Source organism: Lissotriton helveticus, chromosome 8 (genome assembly GCF_964261635.1).
Source record: "Lissotriton helveticus chromosome 8, aLisHel1.1, whole genome shotgun sequence".
NCBI lineage: Eukaryota > Metazoa > Chordata > Amphibia > Caudata > Salamandridae > Lissotriton > Lissotriton helveticus.
In genome coordinates, this window is record NC_136069.1 from 820205341 (window position 1) to 820233117 (window position 27777).

Genomic DNA, 27777 nt, shown 5'->3' on the forward strand with positions numbered 1-27777 from the left:
GTATGCATTTCAAAGCCAATATCAATTTTCTCTTTGCAGTAGTGGATGATTATTTGCTAGAGTCTCATGCTTTTAACCTTGCCCTGCCTGAGCAAATAGGAAACATTTCTCTTTAAGCATTTTGCAAAAATGCTGAACTTGCAAGGCATATACAAGCGTTCAGATAGGGCTGTCGGGCAGGTTGCATGAAAGAAATCTAAAACCAGATGCCCTTGGAATAGTCTTTTTTGAGCAGTTTCATCACAGAAGAATCACCTGTAGGTATCTGTTTCTGTAGTGTAGTGGTTATCACGTTCGCCTCACACGCGAAAGGTCCCCGGTTCGAAACCGGGCAGAAACACTAGTTATATTGTCTTGGCTGCAATGTTGAGAGTTGCCGTTTTGCATGAAATTGTCCAGGCCCTGAAGATGGGTTCATGCAGTCTCGTTCCAAGAAAGTGAATTCTCTTAAAAACAATAACATAATTGCCATGTGGATGTATCTGTTGATTCACAGACCTCACTTTCAAAAGAGCCCTGCATTCGGTTCAATGCTCAACCAGAACAAGCATTAACTTTGAGAATTGTTGGCCCCAATAGGCCTCTTATTTTAGTGGAGTGTTTCTGGTTTTTAAGTGCTGAGGCTTGGGCTCAATTCCTAGATGATCCTTCTCAAGGTGATGATACAAATGCATCGTCACCTTTTCGTTTAATGTCAGAATTGTTTATTTCCATTTGGTGGTGTATGAATGCTTTCGACAGTATGGGGATTTTTTCTAGCCTTGCATGAATAAAAGCATATCACTCCTCTTTATGTATTTTTCTAATACATTTATATTTGCATCTCCTCTCCTAGCATGCATTTTTGACTATCTTACAGGCTGTATATAATAAGTATCAATTCAGGGGCGCTTCTTCTACTCAAATCACAACTGTTCTATCACGACATTGATAAGCAATCTGCATCTGCTTCTGTTGTGTATTGGTTATCATATTTACCTGACGTGTGAAAGTCCCATGTTGGACAGTGCACGTTAACAAAGAAACCAATGATTTTTATTAAAAGTTGTCTCGTGTTTTGGTTACCTTGCATCAGCCAAACCGTGCCAGCGATTACTTCATTTGCAGTCACTTGAAAAGTAGGGATTCTCAAATAAATGGCAAGAGGTTGAAACAAATCCAAAGAAATGCATGGCATATCTATGTGCAGATGTAAGCATGTATCCATATATAAAGATAGATAGATAGATAGATAAATAGATAGATAGATAGATAGATAGATAGATAGATAGATAGATAGATAGATAGATAGATAGATAGATAGATAGATAGATAGATAGATAGATAGATAGATAGATAGATGGATGGATGGATGGATGGATGGATGGATGGATGGATGGATGGATGGATGGATGGATGGATGGATGGATGAATGGATAGACGGACAGACAGACAGACAGACAGACAGACAGACAGACAGACAGACAGACAGACAGACAGACAGATAGACAGACAGACAGATAGATAGATAGATAGATAGATAGATAGATAGATAGATAGATAGATAGATAGATAGATAGATAGATAGATAGATAGATAGATAGATAGATAGATAGATAGATAGATAGATAGATAGATAGATAGATAGATAGATAGATAGATAGATAGATAGATAGATAGATAGATAGATAGATAGATAGATATAGGGAGAGAGAGAGCGTTAATATAAACAGAGACTTTATTTTCAATCAAGCGGTATTTTCTTTCCTTTAGGAGCAGAATGTTCTGATCATCAGCGCACCAGAATGTAGTGCTTGGTTGGCAAGCATCACATATTGTGATGTGTTAGCTAAGAGTTCCATGTCCTTCAGACTCATATATTCCTCTGTAGTTGTACCTTGGTGATTCCACAAAACATGGCATCATAATCAGCATTCTACTGCCACAGAGTGGACAGAGAAACCATTTAGAATTTCCCTGAAAAAGAAAAAAAGCATACTTAGGCAGAGCTTTGTGGACAGGAAGGACATTAGAGCAAGTGAGGAATAAGCACTGCTTTTGTTAATTTACATAGGCAGAACAGAGACTGCTGGGAAAAGCCTGAAATTAAAGGCACAGAAAATGCCTGCTTCTGGAGAGAACACTAAGAAGCATTGAAAGTTTTTCCTCTGACCCTGGCCACTCTTAAGAGGAATCCTATGATAGTCAGCAGGACCCACCCTAAAAAGGAAGGGACAGCCATTTGGACCCTTTCCACCTTTTCTATATCTCGCCTGATCGAGCCTGATTGAGCGGATAAGCACATAAGCACATGTACTTCTCATTTTGGGAAGGCATTGCTTAGCTTGTTACCAGCAGCTCAGTTATGTTATGATGTTAGAGGCTATGCAAGGAATGCTTTAGTCCTGCATTAGGCAGTTTTTATTGCTTCTTGCATTCAAGAGATAGATAATTAGCCAGAATCTGTGGCCCAGCTATTCACCTTGGCATTCCGATTTGCACAAAGGGAATAAGTATTGGAGAGAAAAGGCAAAATGTGTTTCTTATGTTGTTATGAACAGCTTTTTATTCTTTCTCTTTAGGCTCTAGCCAATGCAGAAATATATAAGTAACTGCTGACTTCCTGTAAGACGTGTCCAATGCTGAGACAAAATAAAAGGGGACACTTACAAATGATAGTGCTATCGTTTGAGAAAGGGTAAGTTGACACTGAATTTCCTGTGAATTCACAGACCAAGCATGAAAAAGACCCCAGCATGATCTTCATTGCGGGCTTAGAGCTGGTATTACCTTTTCAGAGGTGAGGGTCTTTCAACGGCTTGTTGGTCTAGGGGTATGATTCTCGCTTAGGGTGCGAGAGGTCCCGGGTTCAAATCCCGGATGAGCCCTTTCATTGGTGCTCTTTTGAAGTATGCATTTCAAAGCCAATATCAATTTTCTCTTTGCAGTAGTGGATGCATATTTGCTAGAGTCTCATGCTTTTAACCTTGCCCTGCCTGAGCAAATAGGAAACATTTCTCTTTAAGCATTTTGCAAAAATGCTGAACTTGCAAGGCATATACAAGCGTTCAGATAGGGCTGTCGGGCAGGTTGCATGAAAGAAATCTAAAACCAGATGCCCTTGGAATAGCCTGTTTTGAGCAGTTTCATCACAGAAGAATCACCTGTAGGTATCTGTTTCTGTAGTGTAGTGGTTATCACGTTCGCCTCACACGCGAAAGGTCCCCGGTTCGAAACCGGGCAGAAACACTAGTTATATTGTCTTGGCTGCAATGTTGAGAGTTGCCGTTTTGCATGAAATTGTCCAGGCCCTGAAGATGGGTTCATGCAGTATCGTTCCAAGAAAGTGAATTCTCTTAAAAACAATAACATAATTGGCATGTGGATGTATCTGTTGATTCACAGACCTCACTTTCAAAAGAGCCCTGCATTCGGTTCAATGCTCAACCAGAACAAGCATTAACTTTGAGAATTGTTGGCCCCAATAGGCCTCTTATTTTAGTGGAGTGTTTCTGGTTTTTAAGTGCTGAGGCTTGGGCTCAATTCCTAGATGATCCTTCTCAAGGTGATGATACAAATGCATCGTCACCTTTTCGTTTAATGTCAGAATTGTTTATTTCCATTTGGTGGTGTATGAATGCTTTCGACAGTATGGGGATTTTTTCTAGCCTTGCATGAATAAAAGCATATCACTCCTCTTTATGTATTTTTCTAATACATTTATATTTGCATCTCCTCTCCTAGCTTGCATTTTTGACTATCTTACAGGCTGTATATAATAAGTATCAATTCAGGGGCGCTTCTTCTACTCAAATCACAACTGTTCTATCACGACATTGATAAGCAATCTGCATCTGCTTCTGTTGTGTATTGGTTATCATATTTACCTGACGTGTGAAAGTCCCATGTTGGACAGTGCACGTTAACAAAGAAACCAATGATTTTTATTAAAAGTTGTCTCGTGTTTTGGTTACCTTGCATCAGCCAAACCGTGCCAGAGATTACTTCATTTGCAGTCACTTGAAAAGTAGGGATTCTCAAATAAATGGCAAGAGGTTGAAACAAATCCAAAGAAATGCATGGCATATCTATGTATAGGTGTAAGCATGTATCCATATATAAAGATAGATAGATAGATAGATAAATAGATAGATAGATAGATAGATAGATAGATAGATAGATAGATAGATAGATAGATAGATAGATAGATAGATAGATAGATAGATAGATAGATAGATAGATAGATAGATAGATAGATAGATAGATAGATAGATAGATAGATAGATAGATCGATGGATGGATGGATGGATGGATGGATGGATGGATGGATGGATGGATGGATGAATGGATAGACGGACAGACAGACAGACAGACAGACAGACAGACAGACAGACAGACAGATAGATAGATAGATAGATAGATAGATAGATAGATAGATAGATAGATAGATAGATAGATAGATAGATAGATAGATAGATAGATAGATAGATAGATAGATAGATAGATAGATAGATAGATAGATAGATAGATAGATAGATAGATAGATAGATAGATATAGGGAGAGAGAGAGCGTTAATATAAACAGAGACCTCATTTTCAATCAAGCGGTCTTTTCTTTCCTTTAGGAGCAGAATGTTCTGATCATCAGCGCACCAGAATGTAGTGCTTGGTTGGCAAGCATCACATATTGTGATGTGTTAGCTAAGAGTTCCATGTCCTTCAGACTCATATATTCCTCTGTAGTTGTACCTTGGTGATTCCACAAAACATGGCATCATAATCAGCATTCTACTGCCACAGAGTGGACAGAGAAACCATTTAGAATTTCCCTGAAAAAGAAAAAAAGCATACTTAGGCAGAGCTTTGTGGACAGGAAGGACATTAGAGCAAGTGAGGAATAAGCACTGCTTTTGTTAATTTACATAGGCAGAACAGAGACTGCTGGGAAAAGCCTGAAATTAAAGGCACAGAAAATGCCTGCTTCTGGAGAGAACACTAAGAAGCATTGAAAGTTTTTCATCTGACCCTGGCCACTCTTAAGAGGAATCCTATGATAGTCAGCAGGACCCACCCTAAAAAGGAAGGGACAGCCATTTGGACCCTTTCCACCTTTCCTAGATCGAGCCTGATCGAGCATATTGAGCGCTGATTGAGCGGATAAGCACATAAGCACATGTACTTCTCATTTTGGGAAGGCATTGCTTAGCTTGTTACCAGCAGCTCAGTTATGTTATGATGTTAGAGGCTATGCAAGGAATGCTTTAGTCCTGCATTAGGCAGTTTTTATTGCTTCTTGCATTCAAGAGATAGATAATTAGCCAGAATCTGTGGCCCAGCTATTCACCTTGGCATTCCGATTTGCACAAAGGGAATAAGTATTTGAGAGAAAAGGCAAAATGTGTTTCTTATGTTGTTATGAACAGCTTTTTATTCTTTCTCTTTAGGCTCTAGCCAATGCAGAAATATATAAATAACTGCTGACTTCCTGTAAGACTTGTCCAATGCTGAGAAAAAATAAAAGGGGACACTTACAAATGATAGTGCTATCGTTTGAGAAAGGGTAAGTTGACACTGAATTTCCTGTGAATTCACAGACCAAGCATGAAAAAGACCCCAGCATGATCTTCATTGCGGGCTTAGAGCTGGTATTACCTTTTCAGAGGTGAGGGTCTTTCAACGGCTCGTTGGTCTAGGGGTATGATTCTCGCTTTGGGTGCGAGAGGTCCTGGGTTCAAATCCCGGACGAGCCCTTTCATTGGTGCTCTTTTGAAGTATGCATTTCAAAGCCAATATCAATTTTCTCTTTGCAGTAGTGGATGATTATTTGCTAGAGTCTCATGCTTTTAACCTTGCCCTGCCTGAGCAAATAGGAAACATTTCTCTTTAAGCATTTTGCAAAAATGCTGAACTTGCAAGGCATATACAAGCGTTCAGATAGGGCTGTCGGGCAGGTTGCATGAAAGAAATCTAAAACCAGATGCCCTTGGAATAGTCTTTTTTGAGCAGTTTCATCACAGAAGAATCACCTGTAGGTATCTGTTTCTGTAGTGTAGTGGTTATCACGTTCGCCTCACACGCGAAAGGTCCCCGGTTCGAAACCGGGCAGAAACACTAGTTATATTGTCTTGGCTGCAATGTTGAGAGTTGCCGTTTTGCATGAAATTGTCCAGGCCCTGAAGATGGGTTCATGCAGTCTCGTTCCAAGAAAGTGAATTCTCTTAAAAACAATAACATAATTGCCATGTGGATGTATCTGTTGATTCACAGACCTCACTTTCAAAAGAGCCCTGCATTCGGTTCAATGCTCAACCAGAACAAGCATTAACTTTGAGAATTGTTGGCCCCAATAGGCCTCTTATTTTAGTGGAGTGTTTCTGGTTTTTAAGTGCTGAGGCTTGGGCTCAATTCCTAGATGATCCTTCTCAAGGTGATGATACAAATGCATCGTCACCTTTTCGTTTAATGTCAGAATTGTTTATTTCCATTTGGTGGTGTATGAATGCTTTCGACAGTATGGGGATTTTTTCTAGCCTTGCATGAATAAAAGCATATCACTCCTCTTTATGTATTTTTCTAATACATTTATATTTGCATCTCCTCTCCTAGCATGCATTTTTGACTATCTTACAGGCTGTATATAATAAGTATCAATTCAGGGGCGCTTCTTCTACTCAAATCACAACTGTTCTATCACGACATTGATAAGCAATCTGCATCTGCTTCTGTTGTGTATTAGTTATCATATTTACCTGACGTGTGAAAGTCCCATGTTGGACAGTGCACGTTAACAAAGAAACCAATGATTTTTATTAAAAGTTGTCTCGTGTTTTGGTTACCTTGCATCAGCCAAACCGTGCCAGCGATTACTTCATTTGCAGTCACTTGAAAAGTAGGGATTCTCAAATAAATGGCAAGAGGTTGAAACAAATCCAAAGAAATGCATGGCATATCTATGTGCAGATGTAAGCATGTATCCATATATAAAGATAGATAGATAGATAGATAAATAGATAGATAGATAGATAGATAGATAGATAGATAGATAGATAGATAGATAGATAGATAGATAGATAGATAGATAGATAGATAGATAGATAGATAGATAGATAGATGGATGGATGGATGGATGGATGGATGGATGGATGGATGGATGGATGGATGGATGGATGGATGGATGAATGGATAGACGGACAGACAGACAGACAGACAGACAGACAGACAGACAGACAGACAGACAGACAGACAGATAGACAGATAGATAGATAGATAGATAGATAGATAGATAGATAGATAGATAGATAGATAGATAGATAGATAGATAGATAGATAGATAGATAGATAGATAGATAGATAGATAGATAGATAGATAGATAGATAGATAGATAGATAGATAGATAGATAGATAGATATAGGGAGAGAGAGAGCGTTAATATAAACAGAGACTTTATTTTCAATCAAGCGGTATTTTCTTTCCTTTAGGAGCAGAATGTTCTGATCATCAGCGCACCAGAATGTAGTGCTTGGTTGGCAAGCATCACATATTGTGATGTGTTAGCTAAGAGTTCCATGTCCTTCAGACTCATATATTCCTCTGTAGTTGTACCTTGGTGATTCCACAAAACATGGCATCATAATCAGCATTCTACTGCCACAGAGTGGACAGAGAAACCATTTAGAATTTCCCTGAAAAAGAAAAAAAGCATACTTAGGCAGAGCTTTGTGGACAGGAAGGACATTAGAGCAAGTGAGGAATAAGCACTGCTTTTGTTAATTTACATAGGCAGAACAGAGACTGCTGGGAAAAGCCTGAAATTAAAGGCACAGAAAATGCCTGCTTCTGGAGAGAACACTAAGAAGCATTGAAAGTTTTTCCTCTGACCCTGGCCACTCTTAAGAGGAATCCTATGATAGTCAGCAGGACCCACCCTAAAAAGGAAGGGACAGCCATTTGGACCCTTTCCACCTTTTCTATATCTCGCCTGATCGAGCCTGATTGAGCGGATAAGCACATAAGCACATGTACTTCTCATTTTGGGAAGGCATTGCTTAGCTTGTTACCAGCAGCTCAGTTATGTTATGATGTTAGAGGCTATGCAAGGAATGCTTTAGTCCTGCATTAGGCAGTTTTTATTGCTTCTTGCATTCAAGAGATAGATAATTAGCCAGAATCTGTGGCCCAGCTATTCACCTTGGCATTCCGATTTGCACAAAGGGAATAAGTATTGGAGAGAAAAGGCAAAATGTGTTTCTTATGTTGTTATGAACAGCTTTTTATTCTTTCTCTTTAGGCTCTAGCCAATGCAGAAATATATAAGTAACTGCTGACTTCCTGTAAGACGTGTCCAATGCTGAGACAAAATAAAAGGGGACACTTACAAATGATAGTGCTATCGTTTGAGAAAGGGTAAGTTGACACTGAATTTCCTGTGAATTCACAGACCAAGCATGAAAAAGACCCCAGCATGATCTTCATTGCGGGCTTAGAGCTGGTATTACCTTTTCAGAGGTGAGGGTCTTTCAACGGCTTGTTGGTCTAGGGGTATGATTCTCGCTTAGGGTGCGAGAGGTCCCGGGTTCAAATCCCGGATGAGCCCTTTCATTGGTGCTCTTTTGAAGTATGCATTTCAAAGCCAATATCAATTTTCTCTTTGCAGTAGTGGATGCATATTTGCTAGAGTCTCATGCTTTTAACCTTGCCCTGCCTGAGCAAATAGGAAACATTTCTCTTTAAGCATTTTGCAAAAATGCTGAACTTGCAAGGCATATACAAGCGTTCAGATAGGGCTGTCGGGCAGGTTGCATGAAAGAAATCTAAAACCAGATGCCCTTGGAATAGCCTGTTTTGAGCAGTTTCATCACAGAAGAATCACCTGTAGGTATCTGTTTCTGTAGTGTAGTGGTTATCACGTTCGCCTCACACGCGAAAGGTCCCCGGTTCGAAACCGGGCAGAAACACTAGTTATATTGTCTTGGCTGCAATGTTGAGAGTTGCCGTTTTGCATGAAATTGTCCAGGCCCTGAAGATGGGTTCATGCAGTCTCGTTCCAAGAAAGTGAATTCTCTTAAAAACAATAACATAATTGGCATGTGGATGTATCTGTTGATTCACAGACCTCACTTTCAAAAGAGCCCTGCTTTCGGTTCAATGCTCAACCAGAACAAGCATTAACTTTGAGAATTGTTGGCACCAATAGGCCTCTTATTTTAGTGGAGTGTTTCTGGTTTTTAAGTGCTGAGGCTTGGGCTCAATTCCTAGATGATCCTTCTCAAGGTGATGATACAAATGCATCGTCACCTTTTCGTTTAATGTCAGAATTGTTTATTTCCATTTGGTGGTGTATGAATGCTTTCGACAGTATGGGGATTTTTTCTAGCCTTGCATGAATAAAAGCATATCACTCCTCTTTATGTATTTTTCTAATACATTTATATTTGCATCTCCTCTCCTAGCATGCATTTTTGACTATCTTACAGGCTGTATATAATAAGTATCAATTCAGGGGCGCTTCTTCTACTCAAATCACAACTGTTCTATCACGACATTGATAAGCAATCTGCATCTGCTTCTGTTGTGTATTGGTTATCATATTTACCTGACGTGTGAAAGTCCCATGTTGGACAGTGCACGTTAACAAAGAAACCAATGATTTTTATTAAAAGTTGTCTCGTGTTTTGGTTACCTTGCATCAGCCAAACCGTGCCAGAGATTACTTCATTTGCAGTCACTTGAAAAGTAGGGATTCTCAAATAAATGGCAAGAGGTTGAAACAAATCCAAAGAAATGCATGGCATATCTATGTGTAGGTGTATGCATGTATCCATATATAAAGATAGATAGATAGATAGATAGATAGATAGATAGATAGATAGATAGATAGATAGATAGATAGATAGATAGATAGATAGATAGATAGATAGATAGATAGATGGATGGATGGATGGATGGATGGATGGATGGATGGATGGATGGATGGATGGATGGATGGATGGATGGATGGATGGATGGATGGATGGATGGATGGATGAATGGATAGACGGACAGACAGACAGACAGACAGACAGACAGACAGACAGACAGACAGACAGACAGATAGATAGATAGATAGATAGATAGATAGATAGATAGATAGATAGATAGATAGATAGATAGATAGATAGATAGATAGATAGATAGATAGATAGATAGATAGATAGATAGATAGATAGATAGATAGATAGATAGATAGATAGATAGATAGATAGATAGATAGATAGATATAGGGAGAGAGAGAGCGTTAATATAAACAGAGACTTTATTTTCAATCAAGCGGTATTTTCTTTCCTTTAGGAGCAGAATGTTCTGATCATCAGCGCACCAGAATGTAGTGCTTGGTTGGCAAGCATCACATATTGTGATGTGTTAGCTAAGAGTTCCATGTCCTTCAGACTCATATATTCCTCTGTAGTTGTACCTTGGTGATTCCACAAAACATGGCATCATAATCAGCATTCTACTGCCACAGAGTGGACAGAGAAACCATTTAGAATTTCCCTGAAAAAGAAAAAAAGCATACTTAGGCAGAGCTTTGTGGACAGGAAGGACATTAGAGCAAGTGAGGAATAAGCACTGCTTTTGTTAATTTACATAGGCAGAACAGAGACTGCTGGGAAAAGCCTGAAATTAAAGGCACAGAAAATGCCTGCTTCTGGAGAGAACACTAAGAAGCATTGAAAGTTTTTCCTCTGACCCTGGCCACTCTTAAGAGGAATCCTATGATAGTCAGCAGGACCCACCCTAAAAAGGAAGGGACAGCCATTTGGACCCTTTCCACCTTTTCTATATCTCGCCTGATCGAGCCTGATTGAGCGGATAAGCACATAAGCACATGTACTTCTCAGTTTGGGAAGGCATTGCTTAGCTTGTTACCAGCAGCTCAGTTATGTTATGATGTTAGAGGCTATGCAAGGAATGCTTTAGTCCTGCATTAGGCAGTTTTTATTGCTTCTTGCATTCAAGAGATAGATAATTAGCCAGAATCTGTGGCCCAGCTATTCACCTTGGCATTCCGATTTGCACAAAGGGAATAAGTATTGGAGAGAAAAGGCAAAATGTGTTTCTTATGTTGTTATGAACAGCTTTTTATTCTTTCTCTTTAGGCTCTAGCCAATGCAGAAATATATAAGTAACTGCTGACTTCCTGTAAGACGTGTCCAATGCTGAGACAAAATAAAAGGGGACACTTACAAATGATAGTGCTATCGTTTGAGAAAGGGTAAGTTGACACTGAATTTCCTGTGAATTCACAGACCAAGCATGAAAAAGACCCCAGCATGATCTTCATTGCGGGCTTAGAGCTGGTATTACCTTTTCAGAGGTGAGGGTCTTTCAACGGCTTGTTGGTCTAGGGGTATGATTCTCGCTTAGAGTGCGAGAGGTCCCGGGTTCAAATCCCGGATGAGCCCTTTCATTGGTGCTCTTTTGAAGTATGCATTTCAAAGCCAATATCAATTTTCTCTTTGCAGTAGTGGATGCATATTTGCTAGAGTCTCATGCTTTTAACCTTGCCCTGCCTGAGCAAATAGGAAACATTTCTCTTTAAGCATTTTGCAAAAATGCTGAACTTGCAAGGCATATACAAGCGTTCAGATAGGGCTGTCGGGCAGGTTGCATGAAAGAAATCTAAAACCAGATGCCCTTGGAATAGCCTGTTTTGAGCAGTTTCATCACAGAAGAATCACCTGTAGGTATCTGTTTCTGTAGTGTAGTGGTTATCACGTTCGCCTCACACGCGAAAGGTCCCCGGTTCGAAACCGGGCAGAAACACTAGTTATATTGTCTTGGCTGCAATGTTGAGAGTTGCCGTTTTGCATGAAATTGTCCAGGCCCTGAAGATGGGTTCATGCAGTCTCGTTCCAAGAAAGTGAATTCTCTTAAAAACAATAACATAATTGGCATGTGGATGTATCTGTTGATTCACAGACCTCACTTTCAAAAGAGCCCTGCTTTCGGTTCAATGCTCAACCAGAACAAGCATTAACTTTGAGAATTGTTGGCACCAATAGGCCTCTTATTTTAGTGGAGTGTTTCTGGTTTTTAAGTGCTGAGGCTTGGGCTCAATTCCTAGATGATCCTTCTCAAGGTGATGATACAAATGCATCGTCACCTTTTCGTTTAATGTCAGAATTGTTTATTTCCATTTGGTGGTGTATGAATGCTTTCGACAGTATGGGGATTTTTTCTAGCCTTGCATGAATAAAAGCATATCACTCCTCTTTATGTATTTTTCTAATACATTTATATTTGCATCTCCTCTCCTAGCATGCATTTTTGACTATCTTACAGGCTGTATATAATAAGTATCAATTCAGGGGCGCTTCTTCTACTCAAATCACAACTGTTCTATCACGACATTGATAAGCAATCTGCATCTGCTTCTGTTGTGTATTGGTTATCATATTTACCTGACGTGTGAAAGTCCCATGTTGGACAGTGCACGTTAACAAAGAAACCAATGATTTTTATTAAAAGTTGTCTCGTGTTTTGGTTACCTTGCATCAGCCAAACCGTGCCAGAGATTACTTCATTTGCAGTCACTTGAAAAGTAGGGATTCTCAAATAAATGGCAAGAGGTTGAAACAAATCCAAAGAAATGCATGGCATATCTATGTGTAGGTGTATGCATGTATCCATATATAAAGATAGATAGATAGATAGATAGATAGATAGATAGATAGATAGATAGATAGATAGATAGATAGATAGATAGATAGATAGATAGATAGATAGATAGATAGATAGATAGATAGATAGATAGATAGATAGATAGATAGATAGATAGATAGATAGATAGATGGATGGATGGATGGATGGATGGATGGATGGATGGATGGATGGATGGATGGATGGATGGATGGATGGATGGATGGATGGATGGATGGATGGATGGATGAATGGATAGACGGACAGACAGACAGACAGACAGACAGACAGACAGACAGATAGATAGATAGATAGATAGATAGATAGATAGATAGATAGATAGATAGATAGATAGATAGATAGATAGATAGATAGATAGATAGATAGATAGATAGATAGATAGATAGATAGACAGATAGATAGATAGAGGGAGAGAGAGAGCGTTAATATAAACAGAGACTTTATTTTCAATCAAGCGGTCTTTTCTTTCCTTTAGGAGCAGAATGTTCTGATCATCAGCGCACCAGAATGTAGTGCTTGGTTGGCAAGCATCACATATTGTGATGTGTTAGCTAAGAGTTCCATGTCCTTCAGACTCATATATTCCTCTGTAGTTGTACCTTGGTGATTCCACAAAACATGGCATCATAATCAGCATTCTACTGCCACAGAGTGGACAGAGAAACCATTTAGAATTTCCCTGAAAAAGAAAAAAAGCATACTTAGGCAGAGCTTTGTGGACAGGAAGGACATTAGAGCAAGTGAGGAATAAGCACTGCTTTTGTTAATTTACATAGGCAGAACAGAGACTGCTGGGAAAAGCCTGAAATTAAAGGCACAGAAAATGCCTGCTTCTGGAGAGAACACTAAGAAGCATTGAAAGTTTTTCCTCTGACCCTGGCCACTCTTAAGAGGAATCCTATGATAGTCAGCAGGACCCACCCTAAAAAGGAAGGGACAGCCATTTGGACCTTTTCCACCTTTTCTATATCTCGCCTGATCGAGCCTGATCGAGCGGATAAGCACATAAGCACATGTACTTCTCATTTTGGGAAGGCATTGCTTAGCTTGTTACCAGCAGCTCAGTTATGTTATGATGTTAGAGGCTATGCAAGGAATGCTTTAGTCCTGCATTAGGCAGTTTTTATTGCTTCTTGCATTCAAGAGATAGATAATTAGCCAGAATCTGTGGCCCAGCTATTCACCTTGGCATTCTGATTTGCACAAAGGGAATAAGTATTTGAGAGAAAAGGCAAAATGTGTTTCTTATGTTGTTATGAACAGCTTTTTATTCTTTCTCTTTAGGCTCTAGCCAATGCAGAAATATATAAATAACTGCTGACTTCCTGTAAGACTTGTCCAATGCTGAGAAAAAATAAAAGGGGACACTTACAAATGATAGTGCTATCGTTTGAGAAAGGGTAAGTTGACACTGAATTTCCTGTGAATTCACAGACCAAGCATGAAAAAGACCCCAGCATGATCTTCATTGCGGGCTTAGAGCTGGTATTACCTTTTCAGAGGTGAGGGTCTTTCAACGGCTTGTTGGTCTAGGGGTATGATTCTCGCTTAGGGTGCGAGAGGTCCCGGGTTCAAATCCCGGATGAGCCCTTTCATTGGTGCTCTTTTGAAGTATGCATTTCAAAGCCAATATCAATTTTCTCTTTGCAGTAGTGGATGCATATTTGCTAGAGTCTCATGCTTTTAACCTTGCCCTGCCTGAGCAAATAGGAAACATTTCTCTTTAAGCATTTTGCAAAAATGCTGAACTTGCAAGGCATATACAAGCGTTCAGATAGGGCTGTCGGGCAGGTTGCATGAAAGAAATCTAAAACCAGATGCCCTTGGAATAGCCTGTTTTGAGCAGTTTCATCACAGAAGAATCACCTGTAGGTATCTGTTTCTGTAGTGTAGTGGTTATCACGTTCGCCTCACACGCGAAAGGTCCCCGGTTCGAAACCGGGCAGAAACACTAGTTATATTGTCTTGGCTGCAATGTTGAGAGTTGCCGTTTTGCATGAAATTGTCCAGGCCCTGAAGATGGGTTCATGCAGTCTCGTTCCAAGAAAGTGAATTCTCTTAAAAACAATAACATAATTGGCATGTGGATGTATCTGTTGATTCACAGACCTCACTTTCAAAAGAGCCCTGCTTTCGGTTCAATGCTCAACCAGAACAAGCATTAACTTTGAGAATTGTTGGCACCAATAGGCCTCTTATTTTAGTGGAGTGTTTCTGGTTTTTAAGTGCTGAGGCTTGGGCTCAATTCCTAGATGATCCTTCTCAAGGTGATGATACAAATGCATCGTCACCTTTTCGTTTAATGTCAGAATTGTTTATTTCCATTTGGTGGTGTATGAATGCTTTCGACAGTATGGGGATTTTTTCTAGCCTTGCATGAATAAAAGCATATCACTCCTCTTTATGTATTTTTCTAATACATTTATATTTGCATCTCCTCTCCTAGCATGCATTTTTGACTATCTTACAGGCTGTATATAATAAGTATCAATTCAGGGGCGCTTCTTCTACTCAAATCACAACTGTTCTATCACGACATTGATAAGCAATCTGCATCTGCTTCTGTTGTGTATTGGTTATCATATTTACCTGACGTGTGAAAGTCCCATGTTGGACAGTGCACGTTAACAAAGAAACCAATGATTTTTATTAAAAGTTGTCTCGTGTTTTGGTTACCTTGCATCAGCCAAACCGTGCCAGAGATTACTTCATTTGCAGTCACTTGAAAAGTAGGGATTCTCAAATAAATGGCAAGAGGTTGAAACAAATCCAAAGAAATGCATGGCATATCTATGTGTAGGTGTATGCATGTATCCATATATAAAGATAGATAGATAGATAGATAGATAGATAGATAGATAGATAGATAGATAGATAGATAGATAGATAGATAGATAGATAGATAGATAGATAGATAGATAGATAGATAGATAGATAGATAGATAGATAGATAGATAGATAGATAGATAGATAGATAGATAGATAGATGGATGGATGGATGGATGGATGGATGGATGGATGGATGGATGGATGGATGGATGGATGGATGGATGGATGGATGGATGGATGGATGGATGGATGGATGGATGAATGGATAGACGGACAGACAGACAGACAGACAGACAGACAGACAGACAGATAGATAGATAGATAGATAGATAGATAGATAGATAGATAGATAGATAGATAGATAGATAGATAGATAGATAGATAGACAGATAGATAGATAGAGGGAGAGAGAGAGCGTTAATATAAACAGAGACTTTATTTTCAATCAAGCGGTCTTTTCTTTCCTTTAGGAGCAGAATGTTCTGATCATCAGCGCACCAGAATGTAGTGCTTGGTTGGCAAGCATCACATATTGTGATGTGTTAGCTAAGAGTTCCATGTCCTTCAGACTCATATATTCCTCTGTAGTTGTACCTTGGTGATTCCACAAAACATGGCATCATAATCAGCATTCTACTGCCACAGAGTGGACAGAGAAACCATTTAGAATTTCCCTGAAAAAGAAAAAAAGCATACTTAGGCAGAGCTTTGTGGACAGGAAGGACATTAGAGCAAGTGAGGAATAAGCACTGCTTTTGTTAATTTACATAGGCAGAACAGAGACTGCTGGGAAAAGCCTGAAATTAAAGGCACAGAAAATGCCTGCTTCTGGAGAGAACACTAAGAAGCATTGAAAGTTTTTCCTCTGACCCTGGCCACTCTTAAGAGGAATCCTATGATAGTCAGCAGGACCCACCCTAAAAAGGAAGGGACAGCCATTTGGACCTTTTCCACCTTTTCTATATCTCGCCTGATCGAGCCTGATCGAGCGGATAAGCACATAAGCACATGTACTTCTCATTTTGGGAAGGCATTGCTTAGCTTGTTACCAGCAGCTCAGTTATGTTATGATGTTAGAGGCTATGCAAGGAATGCTTTAGTCCTGCATTAGGCAGTTTTTATTGCTTCTTGCATTCAAGAGATAGATAATTAGCCAGAATCTGTGGCCCAGCTATTCACCTTGGCATTCTGATTTGCACAAAGGGAATAAGTATTTGAGAGAAAAGGCAAAATGTGTTTCTTATGTTGTTATGAACAGCTTTTTATTCTTTCTCTTTAGGCTCTAGCCAATGCAGAAATATATAAATAACTGCTGACTTCCTGTAAGACTTGTCCAATGCTGAGAAAAAATAAAAGGGGACACTTACAAATGATAGTGCTATCGTTTGAGAAAGGGTAAGTTGACACTGAATTTCCTGTGAATTCACAGACCAAGCATGAAAAAGACCCCAGCATGATCTTCATTGCGGGCTTAGAGCTGGTATTACCTTTTCAGAGGTGAGGGTCTTTCAACGGCTCGTTGGTCTAGGGGTATGATTCCGCTTTGGGTGCGAGAGGTCCTGGGTTCAAATCCCGGACGAGCCCTTTCATTGGTGCTCTTTTGAAGTATGCATTTCAAAGCCAATATCAATTTTCTCTTTGCAGTAGTGGATGATTATTTGCTAGAGTCTCATGCTTTTAACCTTGCCCTGCCTGAGCAAATAGGAAACATTTCTCTTTAAGCATTTTGCAAAAATGCTGAACTTGCAAGGCATATACAAGCGTTCAGATAGGGCTGTCGGGCAGGTTGCATGAAAGAAATCTAAAACCAGATGCCCTTGGAATAGTCTTTTTTGAGCAGTTTCATCACAGAAGAATCACCTGTAGGTATCTGTTTCTGTAGTGTAGTGGTTATCACGTTCGCCTCACACGCGAAAGGTCCCCGGTTCGAAACCGGGCAGAAACACTAGTTATATTGTCTTGGCTGCAATGTTGAGAGTTGCCGTTTTGCATGAAATTGTCCAGGCCCTGAAGATGGGTTCATGCAGTCTCGTTCCAAGAAAGTGAATTCTCTTAAAAACAATAACATAATTGGCATGTGGATGTATCTGTTGATTCACAGACCTCACTTTCAAAAGAGCCCTGCATTCGGTTCAATGCTCAACCAGAACAAGCATTAACTTTGAGAATTGTTGGCACCAACAGGCCTCCTATTTTAGTGGAGTGTTTCTGGTTTTAAGTGCTGAGGCTTGGGCTCAATTCCTAGATGATCCTTCTCAAGGTGATGATACAAATGCATCGTCACCTTTTCGTTTAATGTCAGAATTGTTTATTTCCATTTGGTGGTGTATGAATGCTTTCGACAGTATGGGGATTTTTTCTAGCCTTGCATGAATAAAAGCATATCACTCCTCTTTATGTATTTTTCTAATACATTTATATTTGCATCTCCTCTCCTAGCATGCATTTTTGACTATCTTACAGGCTGTATATAATAAGTATCAATTCACGGGCGCTTCTACTACTCAAATCACAACTGTTCTATCACGACATTGATAAGCAATCTGCATCTGCTTCTGTTGTGTATTGGTTATCATGTTTACCTGACATGTGAAAGTCCCATGTTTGACAGTGCACGTTAACAAAGAAACCAATGATTTTTATTAAAAGTTGTCTTGTGTTTTGGTTACCGTGCATCAGCCAAAACGTGCCAGAGATGACTTCATTTGCAGTCACTTGAAAAGTAGGGATTCTCAAATAAATGGCAAGAGGTTGAAACAAATCCAAAGAAATGCATGGCATATCTATGAGTAGGTGTATGCATGTATCCATATATAAAGATAAATAGATAGATAGATAGATAGATAGATAGATAGATAGATATATAGATAGATAGATAGATAGATAGATAGATAGATAGATAGATAGATAGATAGATAGATATATAGATAGATAGATAGATAGATAGATAGATAGATAGATAGATAGATAGATAGATAGATAGATAGATAGATAGATAGATAGATAGATAGATAGATAGATAGATAGATAGATAGATATAGGGAGAGAGAGAGCGTTAATATAAACAGAGACTTTATTTTCAATCAAGCGGTATTTTCTTTCCTTTAGGAGCAGAATGTTCTGATCATCAGCGCACCAGAATGTAGTGCTTGGTTGGCAAGCATCACATATTGTGATGTGTTAGCTAAGAGTTCCATGTCCTTCAGACTCATATATTCCTCTGTAGTTGTACCTTGGTGATTCCACAAAACATGGCATCATAATCAGCATTCTACTGCCACAGAGTGGACAGAGAAACCATTTAGAATTTCCCTGAAAAAGAAAAAAAGCATACTTAGGCAGAGCTTTGTGGACAGGAAGGACATTAGAGCAAGTGAGGAATAAGCACTGCTTTTGTTAATTTACATAGGCAGAACAGAGACTGCTGGGAAAAGCCTGAAATTAAAGGCACAGAAAATGCCTGCTTCTGGAGAGAACACTAAGAAGCATTGAAAGTTTTTCCTCTGACCCTGGCCACTCTTAAGAGGAATCCTATGATAGTCAGCAGGACCCACCCTAAAAAGGAAGGGACAGCCATTTGGACCCTTTCCACCTTTTCTATATCTCGCCTGATCGAGCCTGATTGAGCGGATAAGCACATAAGCACATGTACTTCTCATTTTGGGAAGGCATTGCTTAGCTTGTTACCAGCAGCTCAGTTATGTTATGATGTTAGAGGCTATGCAAGGAATGCTTTAGTCCTGCATTAGGCAGTTTTTATTGCTTCTTGCATTCAAGAGATAGATAATTAGCCAGAATCTGTGGCCCAGCTATTCACCTTGGCATTCCGATTTGCACAAAGGGAATAAGTATTGGAGAGAAAAGGCAAAATGTGTTTCTTATGTTGTTATGAACAGCTTTTTATTCTTTCTCTTTAGGCTCTAGCCAATGCAGAAATATATAAGTAACTGCTGACTTCCTGTAAGACGTGTCCAATGCTGAGACAAAATAAAAGGGGACACTTACAAATGATAGTGCTATCGTTCGAGAAAGGGTAAGTTGACACTGAATTTCCTGTGAATTCACAGACCAAGCATGAAAAAGACCCCAGCATGATCTTCATTGCGGGCTTAGAGCTGGTATTACCTTTTCAGAGGTGAGGGTCTTTCAACGGCTTGTTGGTCTAGGGGTATGATTCTCGCTTAGGTTGCGAGAGGTCCCGGGTTCAAATCCCGGATGAGCCCTTTCATTGGTGCTCTTTTGAAGTATGCATTTCAAAGCCAATATCAATTTTCTCTTTGCAGTAGTGGATGCATATTTGCTAGAGTCTCATGCTTTTAACCTTGCCCTGCCTGAGCAAATAGGAAACATTTCTCTTTAAGCATTTTGCAAAAATGCTGAACTTGCAAGGCATATACAAGCGTTCAGATAGGGCTGTCGGGCAGGTTGCATGAAAGAAATCTAAAACCAGATGCCCTTGGAATAGCCTGTTTTGAGCAGTTTCATCACAGAAGAATCACCTGTAGGTATCTGTTTCTGTAGTGTAGTGGTTATCACGTTCGCCTCACACGCGAAAGGTCCCCGCTTCGAAACCGGGCAGAAACACTAGTTATATTGTCTTGGCTGCAATGTTGAGAGTTGCCGTTTTGCATGAAATTGTCCAGGCCCTGAAGATGGGTTCATGCAGTCTCGTTCCAAGAAAGTGAATTCTCTTAAAAACAATAACATAATTGGCATGTGGATGTATCTGTTGATTCACAGACCTCACTTTCAAAAGAGCCCTGCTTTCGGTTCAATGCTCAACCAGAACAAGCATTAACTTTGAGAATTGTTGGCACCAATAGGCCTCTTATTTTAGTGGAGTGTTTCTGGTTTTTAAGTGCTGAGGCTTGGGCTCAATTCCTAGATGATCCTTCTCAAGGTGATGATACAAATGCATCGTCACCTTTTCGTTTAATGTCAGAATTGTTTATTTCCATTTGGTGGTGTATGAATGCTTTCGACAGTATGGGGATTTTTTCTAGCCTTGCATGAATAAAAGCATATCACTCCTCTTTATGTATTTTTCTAATACATTTATATTTGCATCTCCTCTCCTAGCATGCATTTTTGACTATCTTACAGGCTGTATATAATAAGTATCAATTCAGGGGCGCTTCTTCTACTCAAATCACAACTGTTCTATCACGACATTGATAAGCAATCTGCATCTGCTTCTGTTGTGTATTGGTTATCATATTTACCTGACGTGTGAAAGTCCCATGTTGGACAGTGCACGTTAACAAAGAAACCAATGATTTTTATTAAAAGTTGTCTCGTGTTTTGGTTACCTTGCATCAGCCAAACCGTGCCAGAGATTACTTCATTTGCAGTCACTTGAAAAGTAGGGATTCTCAAATAAATGGCAAGAGGTTGAAACAAATCCAAAGAAATGCATGGCATATCTATGTGTAGGTGTATGCATGTATCCATATATAAAGATAGATAGATAGATAGATAAATAGATAGATAGATAGATAGATAGATAGATAGATAGATAGATAGATAGATAGATAGATAGATAGATAGATAGATAGATAGATAGATAGATAGATAGATAGATAGATAGATAGATAGATGGATGGATGGATGGATGGATGGATGGATGGATGGATGGATGGATGGATGGATGGATGGATGGATGGATGGATGAATGGATAGACGGACAGACAGACAGACAGACAGACAGACAGACAGACAGACAGACAGACAGACAGATAGATAGATAGATAGATAGATAAATAGATAGATAGATAGATAGATAGATAGATAGATAGATAGATAGATAGATAGATAGATAGATAGATAGATAGATAGATAGATAGATAGATAGATAGATAGATAGATAGATAGATAGATAGATAGATAGATAGATAGATAGATAGATAGATAGATAGATAGATAGATAGATAGATAGATAGATAGATAGATAGATAGATAGATAGATAGATAGATAGATATAGGGAGAGAGAGAGCGTTAATATAAACAGAGACTTTATTTTCAATCAAGCGGTCTTTTCTTTCCTTTAGGAGCAGAATGTTCTGATCGTCAGCGCACCAGAATGTAGTGCTTGGTTGGCAAGCATCACATATTGTGATGTGTTAGCTAAGAGTTCCATGTCCTTCAGACTCATATATTCCTCTGTAGTTGTACCTTGGTGATTCCACAAAACATGGCATCATAATCAGCATTCTACTGCCACAGAGTGGACAGAGAAACCATTTAGAATTTCCCTGAAAAAGAAAAAAAGCATACTTAGGCAGAGCTTTGTGGACAGGAAGGACATTAGAGCAAGTGAGGAATAAGCACTGCTTTTGTTAATTTACATAGGCAGAACAGAGACTGCTGGGAAAAGCCTGAAATTAAAGGCACAGAAAATGCCTGCTTCTGGAGAGAACACTAAGAAGCATTGAAAGTTTTTCCTCTGACCCTGGCCACTCTTAAGAGGAATCCTATGATAGTCAGCAGGACCCACCCTAAAAAGGAAGGGACAGCCATTTGGACCCTTTCCACCTTTCCTATATCTCGCCTGATCGAGCCTCATTGAGCGCTGATTGAGCGGATAAGCACATAAGCACATGTACTTCTCATTTTGGGAAGGCATTGCTTAGCTTGTTACCAGCAGCTCAGTTATGTTATGATGTTAGAGGCTATGCAAGGAATGCTTTAGTCCTGCATTAGGCAGTTTTTATTGCTTCTTGCATTCAAGAGATAGATAATTAGCCAGAATCTGTGGCCCAGCTATTCACCTTGGCATTTCGATTTGCACAAAGGGAATAAGTATTTGAGAGAAAAGGCAAAATGTGTTTCTTATGTTGTTATGAACAGCTTTTTATTCTTTCTCTTTAGGCTCTAGCCAATGCAGAAATATATAAATAATTGCTGACTTCCTGTAAGACTTGTCCAATGCTGAGAAAAAATAAAAGGGGACACTTACAAATGATAGTGCTATCGTTTGAGAAAGGGTAAGTTGACACTGAATTTCCTGTGAATTCACAGACCAAGCATGAAAAAGACCCCAGCATGATCTTCATTGCGGGCTTAGAGCTGGTATTACCTTTTCAGAGGTGAGGGTCTTTCAACGGCTCGTTGGTCTAGGGGTATGATTCTCGCTTTGGGTGCGAGAGGTCCTGGGTTCAAATCCCGGACGAGCCCTTTCATTGGTGCTCTTTTGAAGTATGCATTTCAAAGCCAATATCAATTGTCTCTTTGCAGTAGTGGATGATTATTTGCTAGAGTCTCATGCTTTTAACCTTGCCCTGCCTGAGCAAATAGGAAACATTTCTCTTTAAGCATTTTGCAAAAATGCTGAACTTGCAAGGCATATACAAGCGTTCAGATAGGGCTGTCGGGCAGGTTGCATGAAAGACATCTAAAACCAGATGCCCTTGGAATAGTCTTTTTTGAACAGTTTCATCACAGAAGAATCACCTGTAGGTATCTGTTTCTGTAGTGTAGTGGTTATCACGTTCGCCTCACACGCGAAAGGTCCCCGGTTCGAAACCGGGCAGAAACACTAGTTATATTGTCTTGGCTGCAATGTTGAGAGTTGCCGTTTTGCATGAAATTGTCCAGGCCCTGAAGATGGGTTCATGCAGTCTCGTTCCAAGAAAGTGAATTCTCTTAAAAACAATAACATAATTGGCATGTGGATGTATCTGTTGATTCACAGACCTCACTTTCAAAAGAGCCCTGCATTCGGTTCAATGCTCAACCAGAACAAGCATTAACTTTGAGAATTGTTGGCACCAACAGGCCTCCTATTTTAGTGGAGTGTTTCTGGTTTTAAGTGCTGAGGCTTGGGCTCAATTCCTAGATGATCCTTCTCAAGGTGATGATACAAATGCATCGTCACCTTTTCGTTTAATGTCAGAATTGTTTATTTCCATTTGGTGGTGTATGAATGCTTTCGACAGTATGGGGATTTTTTCTAGCCTTGCATGAATAAAAGCATATCACTCCTCTTTATGTATTTTTCTAATACATTTATATTTGCATCTCCTCTCCTAGCATGCATTTTTGACTATCTTACAGGCTGTATATAATAAGTATCAATTCAGGGGCGCTTCTACTACTCAAATCACAACTGTTCTATCACGACATTGATAAGCAATCTGCATCTGCTTCTGTTGTGTATTGGTTATCATGTTTACCTGACGTGTGAAAGTCCCATGTTTGACAGTGCACGTTAACAAAGAAACCAATGATTTTTATTAAAAGTTGTCTTGTGTTTTGGTTACCGTGCATCAGCCAAAACGTGCCAGAGATGACTTCATTTGCAGTCACTTGAAAAGTAGGGATTCTCAAATAAATGGCAAGAGGTTGAAACAAATCCAAAGAAATGCATGGCATATCTATGAGTAGGTGTATGCATGTATCCATATATAAAGATAGATAGATAGATAGATAGATAGATAGATAGATAGATAGATAGATAGATAGATAGATAGATAGATAGATAGATAGATAGATATATAGATAGATAGATAGATAGATAGATAGATAGATAGATAGATATAGGGAGAGAGAGAGCGTTAATATAAACAGAGACTTTATTTTCAATCAAGCGGTATTTTCTTTCCTTTAGGAGCAGAATGTTCTGATCATCAGCGCACCAGAATGTAGTGCTTGGTTGGCAAGCATCACATATTGTGATGTGTTAGCTAAGAGTTCCATGTCCTTCAGACTCATATATTCCTCTGTAGTTGTACCTTGGTGATTCCACAAAACATGGCATCATAATCAGCATTCTACTGCCACAGAGTGGACAGAGAAACCATTTAGAATTTCCCTGAAAAAGAAAAAAAGCATACTTAGGCAGAGCTTTGTGGACAGGAAGGACATTAGAGCAAGTGAGGAATAAGCACTGCTTTTGTTAATTTACATAGGCAGAACAGAGACTGCTGGGAAAAGCCTGAAATTAAAGGCACAGAAAATGCCTGCTTCTGGAGAGAACACTAAGAAGCATTGAAAGTTTTTCCTCTGACCCTGGCCACTCTTAAGAGGAATCCTATGATAGTCAGCAGGACCCACCCTAAAAAGGAAGGGACAGCCATTTGGACCCTTTCCACCTTTTCTATATCTCGCCTGATCGAGCCTGATTGAGCGGATAAGCACATAAGCACATGTACTTCTCATTTTGGGAAGGCATTGCTTAGCTTGTTACCAGCAGCTCAGTTATGTTATGATGTTAGAGGCTATGCAAGGAATGCTTTAGTCCTGCATTAGGCAGTTTGTAGTGTAGCTCCTATTTTCCCAATAGGCTCTGCGCATTGGAATAGTGCCTACAGCAGTAAAGGCCTAGGCCAGACGTTAACTAGGTCTACTACTGTCGATACTAGACTTAATTTTTGGGTTTGCCAGCTAAGCTCAGAGTTCGCTAGAAACTTTCTCGAATGTTCAAGGAAGGATTAACTCCCCTGATTAGACAAGAAGGGATTTAGTTTCTGACAACCATAGAACATGACAACTTTGCTCTCCCCTAATCAAGAGTCAATCTCGAGAGTCGTGTGAGCACAAGGCAATTATTTTACTCAGTCAGTACGTGCATTCTTAGTCTCATCAGAATGTAGAGAAAAGGAAGAGACGGGCGTGTTCAATAAAAGATGTTATTTATTGATCAGTCTCTTTTCTCGTACAAGAGAAATGGATCGATATTATTGCAATACTTATAGTTAAGTAAAGTGCATACATTAGAAGCAATAGTATAAAATAATACTGTAAAAACATTGATATGGTTTCTGAGCCATATGATGTTTAAAATGATTAAAATATATTTACATACACATATACATTTGACTAAACGTACTCAACTGGTGTTTCTAAATACGCCTACCCCGTGTACCTGACCTAAGTCTAATGCGTGGGCGGGAATAGAAAGTTACAGTTTAGTTTAAGTTTGTTTTTGCCAAGTGAATAACTAAAGAATTCTCTAGGAGGGGTTATTCAGTTCTGTACCTGGAATTTAGGATGAATGAGGAATGGTATCTCTTTCTCTGCTCTCGATATTCCAGGCTGCCTGCGAGGGCTGCCCAGAAGCGCCGGTGCTGGGTCTCTCGGCTTGAGATAGCAGCGCGTCTCTCAGCGCGTCAGGAAGGCGGGGCTGCTGCCTGCGGGGTCTGCTTCTGCTCTCGGCTTCGGCAAGTATGGCTGCTCCGTCTTGTCACCACGCGTGTGTTTGCATAGGGCAAGGTCGGCAATATTTATACCTTAAAGGTGCCGAGATTGACGTAAGGATGGACATAGGTACGTCAATAAAGATGTCATACGACTTGCTCGTTAGCACATTCTTTTGCAAAAGTTCTCTGTGAAATCAAAACAATGGCCGCACGGATTATCCAGGTTGTCATAGGTTTGATTTGTTATGAGAACGTCGTATGCCTTATCAGGGGCTGGAGGAATGTCGCTTGTCTAATTAGATCTCAAGCGTTATGACCTAATCAGATAACACGTTCCTGTGCCGTAGTGTGACTGCGTCAGATAACGGTATCTGCATCATGGGGGATTTCTTGCCTCATGGGCTGACTGTTAGTTAACTAGCTAGTAAGTTTAACCAGAATAGGGTCAGGAATAGGGGGATCGAATCAGAACCTATAGAAATACACGACACCCACTCCACGCTAACTATGGTCATATCTACTAATCTATGCATAGTATAACATAGTACAACATACTATAGAGTATAGTGTATACCTTACCACCCCAAAATACATAAATGCATTTCGAAATTTTCAAATATACTGAAAAATTGCAGTCATATATATTGTATGCACTTAAGCTATGAATTAGATGCAAAAGTGAACACGCATTGTTATGCATTATTGATTGTTGGTATATGAGAAATACACATGAAATGGCTCTTAATATGGCTATACAGAAAAAAAGTCGAAAACCATTTCATCACATAAAATCTATTGCGAACATACCAGCGGGCAGCTAAAGTCTATAAAGTCTATAAAGTGTCTAAAATAGAAATCTTAGTTCTCTAGGAATAGTCTCTTACTTTAAGCAGAAAATCAGTGTCCCGGGAAAAAATATATAGAAAAATATTTTAGGGGCTTGCTGAAAAAAGTTGCTGTCCGTGAACTGGATTGTAATTGTTCATGTGACTTTATTTTTAAAGTTGAAGGCCGAATTCAGGGAACGCCGTGTGCGAGTTTACTCAAAAGTCTCTATTTCTGTTCCGGAGAGAACATCATATCATTCAGGCTTTCGAAAAAACTGTCAACAGCTTCATGGGAAAGTTCCTCTAAGTCGGAAATAGGGGTAACCATGCATTCATGCGCATGATTGTCTCCATTGACATTCTGATTTGCATTGCTGACAGAAGGTCGTACCTGTTCGATGCTGCTTTCATCTTGAACTTCACTACTCTTCAATCGCAGTGGTGAAGATTCCAGGAATGCCGTCATCAGAATTGGCAGCCTTTGAGGGCAGCACAGTGCGTGAACCTTGGTAGGAACCAACAGTGTATCTGCATCCACCGGCGCATCCGATTGTAGCGTCAGACAGGTGTCTAACACGCATTCTTCTCCGCATAGCAGACACCTTAGTACAGGTAAAACACACCTTTGCCACATTGGTCGAAATGATAGAAACCAAGTCATGTTTAGGTCTCTAAGCCGGGATAGTCCCAGGATTTTTGATATCCGGTCCCGGTATCCAATGGCTAGGATCGTATCTTCCATTGTCGCGAGAGTTTGATCTGTGACATGGGTTGCCATAACGAAAAATAAGGACTAGGAATAGGATTCCTGCAATTAGTCCTAGGATCAGGGGAAGTCCGCCAAAAATCGAATGGACGAAGTCTGGAAAAATACCCAGTATGGCTTTGAATGGTGTTAATGCCATCGAAAATACTGTCTTAAATACCTTTGAGACCCCTGTGGTATCAGAAATATTTAAGATTTCGCTCAGGATTTCCGCGAAATGTACGGGGGAATTAGTTGATAATAATGTATGTATCTCTGCAGTCGTCCTTGCGACTTGTAGATCATACGTTTCTTTAGATGACGTGAGCCTTGTAGGCGTCTGAAGAAGCACTGTTTTCATTCTGCTTAAAGTGTCTATTCGAATAGAAGTAATTTTCAAACTGGGCCATGCCCTTGCCTCCCTGTCTGGAAAGGAGCTGGGAAACAAAGAACGTCCACAGCACTTGACCTTCGCCGTCGTAGTGACGAGATAAGGAGTCCCGGGCATAAGACTACAGCATCTGCGGTCTACAATAAGAATGTAACTCCCATTATAGAGT

General features: G+C 39.7%; 16 non-coding genes across 16 annotated transcripts; all 16 read left to right on the plus strand.

Annotated features, from left to right (window-relative positions):
- The first annotated feature begins 267 nt into the window (after positions 1-267).
- On the plus strand, positions 268-340 carry TRNAV-CAC (transfer RNA valine (anticodon CAC)). The gene has a single exon. It is a non-coding gene; the product is annotated as a tRNA-Val (tRNA).
- A 2455-nt stretch (positions 341-2795) lies between these two features.
- Positions 2796-2867, plus strand: TRNAP-AGG (transfer RNA proline (anticodon AGG)). Its single transcript has one exon. It is a non-coding gene; the product is annotated as a tRNA-Pro (tRNA).
- A 288-nt stretch (positions 2868-3155) lies between these two features.
- TRNAV-CAC (transfer RNA valine (anticodon CAC)) lies at positions 3156-3228 on the plus strand. The gene has a single exon. It is a non-coding gene; the product is annotated as a tRNA-Val (tRNA).
- Positions 3229-5657: 2429 nt separating this feature from the next.
- TRNAP-UGG (transfer RNA proline (anticodon UGG)) lies at positions 5658-5729 on the plus strand. Its single transcript has one exon. It is a non-coding gene; the product is annotated as a tRNA-Pro (tRNA).
- A 288-nt stretch (positions 5730-6017) lies between these two features.
- Positions 6018-6090, plus strand: TRNAV-CAC (transfer RNA valine (anticodon CAC)). The gene has a single exon. It is a non-coding gene; the product is annotated as a tRNA-Val (tRNA).
- A 2411-nt stretch (positions 6091-8501) lies between these two features.
- TRNAP-AGG (transfer RNA proline (anticodon AGG)) lies at positions 8502-8573 on the plus strand. The gene has a single exon. It is a non-coding gene; the product is annotated as a tRNA-Pro (tRNA).
- A 288-nt stretch (positions 8574-8861) lies between these two features.
- Positions 8862-8934, plus strand: TRNAV-CAC (transfer RNA valine (anticodon CAC)). The gene has a single exon. It is a non-coding gene; the product is annotated as a tRNA-Val (tRNA).
- A 2415-nt stretch (positions 8935-11349) lies between these two features.
- On the plus strand, positions 11350-11421 carry TRNAS-AGA (transfer RNA serine (anticodon AGA)). Its single transcript has one exon. It is a non-coding gene; the product is annotated as a tRNA-Ser (tRNA).
- Positions 11422-11709: 288 nt separating this feature from the next.
- TRNAV-CAC (transfer RNA valine (anticodon CAC)) lies at positions 11710-11782 on the plus strand. The gene has a single exon. It is a non-coding gene; the product is annotated as a tRNA-Val (tRNA).
- A 2415-nt stretch (positions 11783-14197) lies between these two features.
- On the plus strand, positions 14198-14269 carry TRNAP-AGG (transfer RNA proline (anticodon AGG)). Its single transcript has one exon. It is a non-coding gene; the product is annotated as a tRNA-Pro (tRNA).
- A 288-nt stretch (positions 14270-14557) lies between these two features.
- Positions 14558-14630, plus strand: TRNAV-CAC (transfer RNA valine (anticodon CAC)). The gene has a single exon. It is a non-coding gene; the product is annotated as a tRNA-Val (tRNA).
- A 2750-nt stretch (positions 14631-17380) lies between these two features.
- On the plus strand, positions 17381-17453 carry TRNAV-CAC (transfer RNA valine (anticodon CAC)). Its single transcript has one exon. It is a non-coding gene; the product is annotated as a tRNA-Val (tRNA).
- A 2206-nt stretch (positions 17454-19659) lies between these two features.
- TRNAP-AGG (transfer RNA proline (anticodon AGG)) lies at positions 19660-19731 on the plus strand. The gene has a single exon. It is a non-coding gene; the product is annotated as a tRNA-Pro (tRNA).
- Positions 19732-20019: 288 nt separating this feature from the next.
- TRNAV-CAC (transfer RNA valine (anticodon CAC)) lies at positions 20020-20092 on the plus strand. Its single transcript has one exon. It is a non-coding gene; the product is annotated as a tRNA-Val (tRNA).
- A 2518-nt stretch (positions 20093-22610) lies between these two features.
- On the plus strand, positions 22611-22682 carry TRNAP-UGG (transfer RNA proline (anticodon UGG)). The gene has a single exon. It is a non-coding gene; the product is annotated as a tRNA-Pro (tRNA).
- Positions 22683-22970: 288 nt separating this feature from the next.
- Positions 22971-23043, plus strand: TRNAV-CAC (transfer RNA valine (anticodon CAC)). Its single transcript has one exon. It is a non-coding gene; the product is annotated as a tRNA-Val (tRNA).
- Positions 23044-27777: the final 4734 nt, after the last annotated feature.